We start from the raw sequence: 6,853 nt of genomic DNA, 5'->3' as shown, positions 1-6,853 counted from the left end.
GAAAAATAGTTGAGAATACGAAGAATTTGGGAGAGATGAAGTATTGAGAAGAGACTGAGCGTCAGAAACTGAAGAGAATTTTTTTGAAGTTTCTGGAAGTAGCAGACGAGTGGCTTTAAAGAAATTTTTCACTTCAAGTGAAATAAACAGTAAACAACAAAGCGTTAGGCGACCTCGGGCCGCGAAGGATTTTTGTCAAAAGATCCCGTTGCAGTAGGATCTGGTCTCCTGTCATAAATTCGACTGAGCTCATTTTTCAAACCCACTGTTCAATCAACGACTTTGGATTCCATGCGTGGGCAATTGTCATGCCAACGCGCACCACACGCGCTCGTTCATTACCAGAAATCTTTCCTATAAATTCCCACCTCTTTCTCCATTGCAACACATGCCTTCTGATCATACCCCTTCGCCTGAAATCTTCTGTTAATAGCCTTCCATACAATGAAAGCTCGACTTTTCTCCCAGTTGAGCATATCCTCAAGAGAGAGAAAAATGCAAGCATCACGATTTGATTCACAAACCCAACACCTTATACTCTCAGTAGTAAACCATTGAAGCAAGATTATCGTTGATCATGTCCTGAGGAAGCAAGATTATCCTTGATCATGCTTCTCAGGCTAAATATCTCTCTTTTCTTCAAGTCTTCGTAAATGACAGAAGAGAGAGAGCATCCGATATGGGTATTTTGAAAGTCTCGGAAATGAGTCACATGCACATCATGTCCTGAAATGCTTTTCAAATCTTCATTTCTAGAAAGTAACAGGACTATCTTTCTCTCTTTTCTCTTCTTGACCTTGCAAGACCCAAGGGAGAGAAATTATAACATGAGTGTTTTGGGACATCCAGCTTGGAAACTTACCCATATCCTACTTTGCTTGCTTATCAATTTCATCTCTAGAACGCAGCAAAACGCAGCATGTATTAGTCAAGAATGGATGAGAATCTTACATTTGATGTAATCGTGTATTTCGTTTGAGTTGAAATCTTAATTACGAGTTTCTTTTGTTGAGTTATGATTTATTAAGTAAAAATGTAGTACTGGAAGATTTTCGCTGATATTGTAGCATCGACACAAAAGTTGGGATGAGAAAATAGAAACGGTTGTGTATTTAGAATGAATCGAATTATGATGTCACTTCTGAGGTATATTCATGTAATGATGTTTTTGGAAAATATAAACTGTAGAATGTTGGTGCTATTTACTTTTATAGGTTTATGATGGTGAAAAGTTAATAATTATTAGAGCATCATATTAAAATTTCGTATGCATGATTTGGAATACTGAGATACTAAAGAGAATATAGGCGGGGATGATTTTTACACCTTTTTGATAAGATTGATTAAATTAGATCGAGAGAATTATTGCAGGCTTGCAAGGAGGATTATGATGTTTGGAGGTATGGACTATTGATCACATGATTTATTAATTTGATGTTTAAACCTTGACTGTGCACTATTGATGAATAACTCTATTGTTGTTATTGAGGTTGGAAAAAAAAATATGGAAAAGATTTTGAGGTAAGATTTTAGTGTGAATTGATGAATGATTGCAGAAATTGAGACTTTAGACTGTGAATAAGATTTACTCCTAAAAGAAGGAGATGGAATTTCAATATGATAAAAGAGAGTAGGCTTTGATGAAGGATTGAAAGGAATATTTTAAATCTGAATCCCTCAACTTGAAGATTGGACGATAATATTATAGGTTTTAATTTCGAGGACGAAATTCTAATAAGGAGGGAAGATTGTAGTGCCCCAGAATTTTCAAAGCTATTTAAATAGATTATTTCGATAATGATGTTATTTTAATATCCATTGTAGCTAAGGATTTTAATTCTTGGGAAATTTATGAGAGTGGTAATTAGAGAATGGTAATTTGTGAAATAATAGGATAGTAAATGGAAGGTAGAATAGTATAGGGTAGGTAGAATAGTATAGGGTGGGTAGAATAGTATTTGGTGGGTGAAATAGTAAATGAAGGGTAGAATTGTAAATGAAAGGCGAAATAGTATTTGGTTTTTCCTATAAATAGAGATCTTCCCCTTCACAATTTTCACCACTCATCTCCTCTCCCATCTCTTGCATATATTCTTCCTTTTTCCGCTTTTTACTCGGTCTTTCTTCTTTCTAAGAGTGTTTACTCAGAACAGAGAGAGAAAGGGCGAGACAAAGCGCTACAAGAAAGAAAGAACACAAGAGATAGCGGACTTTAAAAATTAGTTTCAAAAGATATACTAGTGGTGTTAGTCATATTGGAGCAACTAGATTCCTTCATACCACTTTTAGCTTCAGTCTAGAGGTAAGTAAATTCACTACCCCTTCTAAAATTACTTCATGTCATGCTATTTATTCATTCAGTTTTATTTCTTGTTTTCAGGTAGAAAGGATGCTGGAATAGGAGGCCGGAATGGGGACGGGAATAATTATTAATTTTCAAAGTCTTTTCATATCAGTGATTATAATAATATGATATTCCGCAACTAAAGTTTAATGTTTTCTAATTTCGCTTATAATAAAATCTCTTGAATAATGTTTTATACATTTTTTGTATCCTTTAAAATCAAGTACTCTGATAGACCTTATAGATCTTTGCAAGAACTTTTGTTGTAAAAGAAGAAAAGTGGCAAACTCAGCCTTAACGGGCTGGGGATGTTACACAATCGATACACACTTCCACCTAAAGGTGACCAGTTCATACTGGTAATTCCAAACCGTCCATATTACAGGGCCTGTATGAATGATTACCAGGCAAGGCTGACCTATCCTAGAGACTGATCTCAAAAATAAAAATAAATAAACTTATCTATTTTTATTATTTGTTGGTTTGTAATAACTTAGAAATACATTTTTAATTTTTCTGTTGGTGTGTATGTAATTAATATCTAACATATTACAGTAAATAGATATTTGTATTTGTATTAAGTTTATCTTATCCACATTTTAAAATGGCTATTAAAAGCGGTATAGATTCCTCAAAGGTCGAAAGCCTTAATGGAATCAATTTTAAAATGTGGAAATGACACATCTCTTATGTACTAACACATGAGAGAACTTTACACACTCTCACATCAAAAAGACCTAAAGTAGAAGATGAGAAAAATGATGATGCTATCAAGAAAAAAGAAAAATGGATGGAAGATGACCTAATGGCAAAGGCCACTCTCCTTTATAGCATGAAAGATAATATCATCCCACTCTTTGAAGGATACGAACTGCTAAGGAAATAATGGAAGTATTAAAGGAAAAGTATGGCCCTAGGTCTAATACTCACATACAACTATTATTAGATAAATATAATAGTGCACGTATGAGTGAGGATGACTATGTGGGCGACTTTGTAAACCAAATGGAACTTATTGCAAAGGAACTTGCATTTGTCGGTCGTCCAATATCCGACAAAATGCAAGTAACCACAATACTTAATGGTCTTCTTCTGTCTTGGGAACATGTGATAACATCATTAACCCATAGCGGAAAAGATATATCCATAATTTCCTTACCAGTGTTACTCGTATTAGAAGAAGAAAGGATGAAAAGAAGAAGGAGAGAAGGGCAATCCAGCAACCTCATGATGGCTCAAATCAATACTCAAACTTCACGTGCTCCAGCATTCAAAGGCAAGCCAAGAAAGTTCAAAAAGAAATGGAAAGGTAAGCCGAAAGGTAAAGGTAAAATCAAATGAGCATGTTTCAAATGCGGTAAAATAGGGCATTTCAAGGCAAATTGTCCAAAGAACAATGGTGACAAGAAATAGAAAGATATAGCTATGACCATTACTGAAGTGATGATGACAAAACCGACTTCAAATTCTTGGTGGATCGACTTGGCAGGAACGAGACATATTACAAGAGATCTGAGAATTCTTCTTAGATTTCAAAGAGAAAAAAGTTGGAAAACACAGAGTGTACATGGGCAACACTACTTACAGTGATGTGCTAGGCGAAGGAAAATGTAAGACTTCTGTTAAAGGGTCTTTCCTTGTTTTACATAATGTTCTATATGTGCCAAATATCCAGAGAAATCTAATATTTGCTCCCGTATTAGATAGCAAAGGATATGAGATTAAGTTTAAATCTGGGAAGGTCTATATTTGTAAGGGAAAAGTATATGTTAAGGGTGTAAAGATAGACAATATGTCTTTACTCAAAGTTGATAATAAAGATCCCATTTCACAGTAATCATACGTGTTTGAAGATAGTTTTTTCTTATGGCATTTAAGATTAGGCCACATCAACAAAAATAAAATGAAAAGAATGAGTAAGAGTGGATTACTACCTAGAATTAATTCTGAAGATTTTAATATATGTAAATCATGTATTAAGGAAAAATGATTAGTAAATCTTTTTCATAACACTGGAAATCATCAGAGTTACTGGAAGTAATTCATTTTGACATATGTGTTCCTTTAAGAACTAAAACACATAGATGAATATAATACTTTATTACTTTTACAGATGATTATTCAAGATATGGACATATCTACCTTATCAAATATAAATCTGAAGCAATTGAAAACTTTAAAGAATATAAATTAGAAGTAGAAAAACAATTGGGAAGATCCATTAAAAACTTGAATAATGATAAGGGAGGTGAATATGAAGCCATGGATTCCTTCTGTAAAGAAAATAGAATAAGACATTTGTATATAATGCCTTATAGGCCTCAACAAAATGGGATTGCAGAAAAAAGGAATAGAACTTTAATGGATATGACAAGATCCATTATGGCATATGCTGAGTTGCCTACTCATTTTTGAAGTGAGGCTTTGTAATAGAATAAAAACCAAATCAAAACCTCTTACTCCCTATGAATATTGGACAGGCATAAAACCAGATTTTTACAACCTCAAAGTGTGGGGATGTAAGGCACATGTACTTATTCCAAAACCCTTAAGGGATAAGTTAGAAAGTAAAACATGAAAATGCAGATTTATAGGATATATAGAAAATGGTAGCGAATATAGATTTTACCATCCAGATAAAGGATTAATAGAAAGCAAGGATGCTGCATTTCTGGAAAACACCAATCAGATTACTCCCATGGATGAAATAAGACTCCTACAAGAAGAAGATTCTGAATGTTAAACACCACAAGTTACTTTGAAAGAAAAAGAACATAACACAGACATTTGGAATAGTGGGAGCAAAAGAAAATCGAAAGATCCACCTAATTTGGATATAGGTAATCAAAACAGTAGGAGTAAAAGACAAAGACGACCATCAACCACACTCAAGGATCATTATGTACTAAGTACAGATGATATAAATTTGCAAGAAGATCCAGCAAATTTTAAAGAAGCTGTAAGTAGTCATGATGCTGAAAAATGGATTAAAGTTATGGAAGAAGAGCTTGAATCAATTCAGAAAAATGATGTGTGGGAACTCACAGAATTGCCAAGCCAAAGAAAATCAATTGGATGCAAGTGGGTTCTAAGGGAGAAATTCAAAGCTGATGGAAGTCTTTGCAAGTACAAAGCTAGATTGGTGGCTAAAGGGTTTACTCAGCAACCTAGTGTAGACTTCGTTGACACATACTCACCTGTGGCAAAATTCGCTCCAGTGAGGATAATCATGTCCATTGTAGCCATAATGGATTTGGAATTATATCAATTGGATGTAAAGACAACCTTTCTCAATGGAGAATTAAAAGAAGAGATTTACATGCAACAACTTGAAGGATTTCAAGTCATAGGACATGAAGAAGAAGTCTACAAATTAAAAAGGTCATTATATGAGCTTAAACAATCTTTGAAGCAATGGTATTTGAAGTTTCATCAAGCAATACTAGAAATTGGTTTCGAGGTAAGTCCACTAGATCACTGTGTTTACATATGTAATGAAAATAATAAATTAACAATATTATCATTATATGTAGACGATATACTGTTGACTGGTAACTGTCCAATTATAATAAATAAAACAAACTCCTTCTTGTCATCCAAATTTGAAATGAAAGATATGGGCGCTACTACCTATGTCTTAGGAACAAGAATTTCTAGAAATAGAAATTTAAAATTATTATATTTGGATCAAGAAAAATATCTGGAAAAGATACTTAAGAAGTTTAATATGAATAAATGTAAACCTCTAAAACAAAACCCGTTTCAAGAGGTCAGTACTTGAATAAAACAATGTGTCCTCAAAATGAGATAGAGATTCAAGAGATGGAATCCCCCCTATGCCCAAGCTGTGGGCAGTCTCATGTATGCAATGTCAACTGCAAGACCTGATATTTGTTATGCGGTAGGATTAGTAAGCAGATATCAATCTAATCCAGGGAAGACACATTGGCGAGCAGTAAAACATATACTTAGATATTTGCAAAGTACTAAAAACATGGGCTTATGTTTTGGTATAAATGATCTAGAAATTACAGGATTCACAGATGCAGATTTTGCTGGGGACGCTGATGATAGAAAATCAACAAGTGGGTATGTGTTCTTATTTGGTGGAACAGTCATTTCTTGGTTAAGCAAGAAACAAAATTGCGTTGTAAAATCCACTATGGAAGCTGAATATATATCATGCAACACAACAGTTAGTAATGTAGCGTGGATTAAACGTTTTGTAGAAAGTTTAAATTTAGGTTTAAATAGTAAGCCAGTCAATATGTTTTGTGACAACAAGTCTGCTATCTCTTTAATAAAAAAATGGAGCACAAAGGTCCAAAGGCAAACATATTGATGTAAATTACCACTATATTCAAGATATAGTGGAAATAGTGGAAATTAAAATTGAATTTATACCCTCAACAGAGATGGTAGCTGATCCTATGACCAAAGGATTGTCTTTGGAAAAATTCAAAGAGCATGTAGCTATAATGGGATTAAGAAACACCTAGGTGGTAGCTA

The sequence above is a fragment of the Corylus avellana genome, chromosome 7 (assembly GCF_965113065.1).
Source record: "Corylus avellana chromosome 7, dhCorAvel1.hap1.2, whole genome shotgun sequence".
NCBI classification, from domain to species: Eukaryota; Viridiplantae; Streptophyta; class Magnoliopsida; order Fagales; family Betulaceae; genus Corylus; species Corylus avellana.
The sequence above is the reverse complement of the archived record's forward strand: the minus strand, read 5'-3'. Positions refer to the sequence as shown.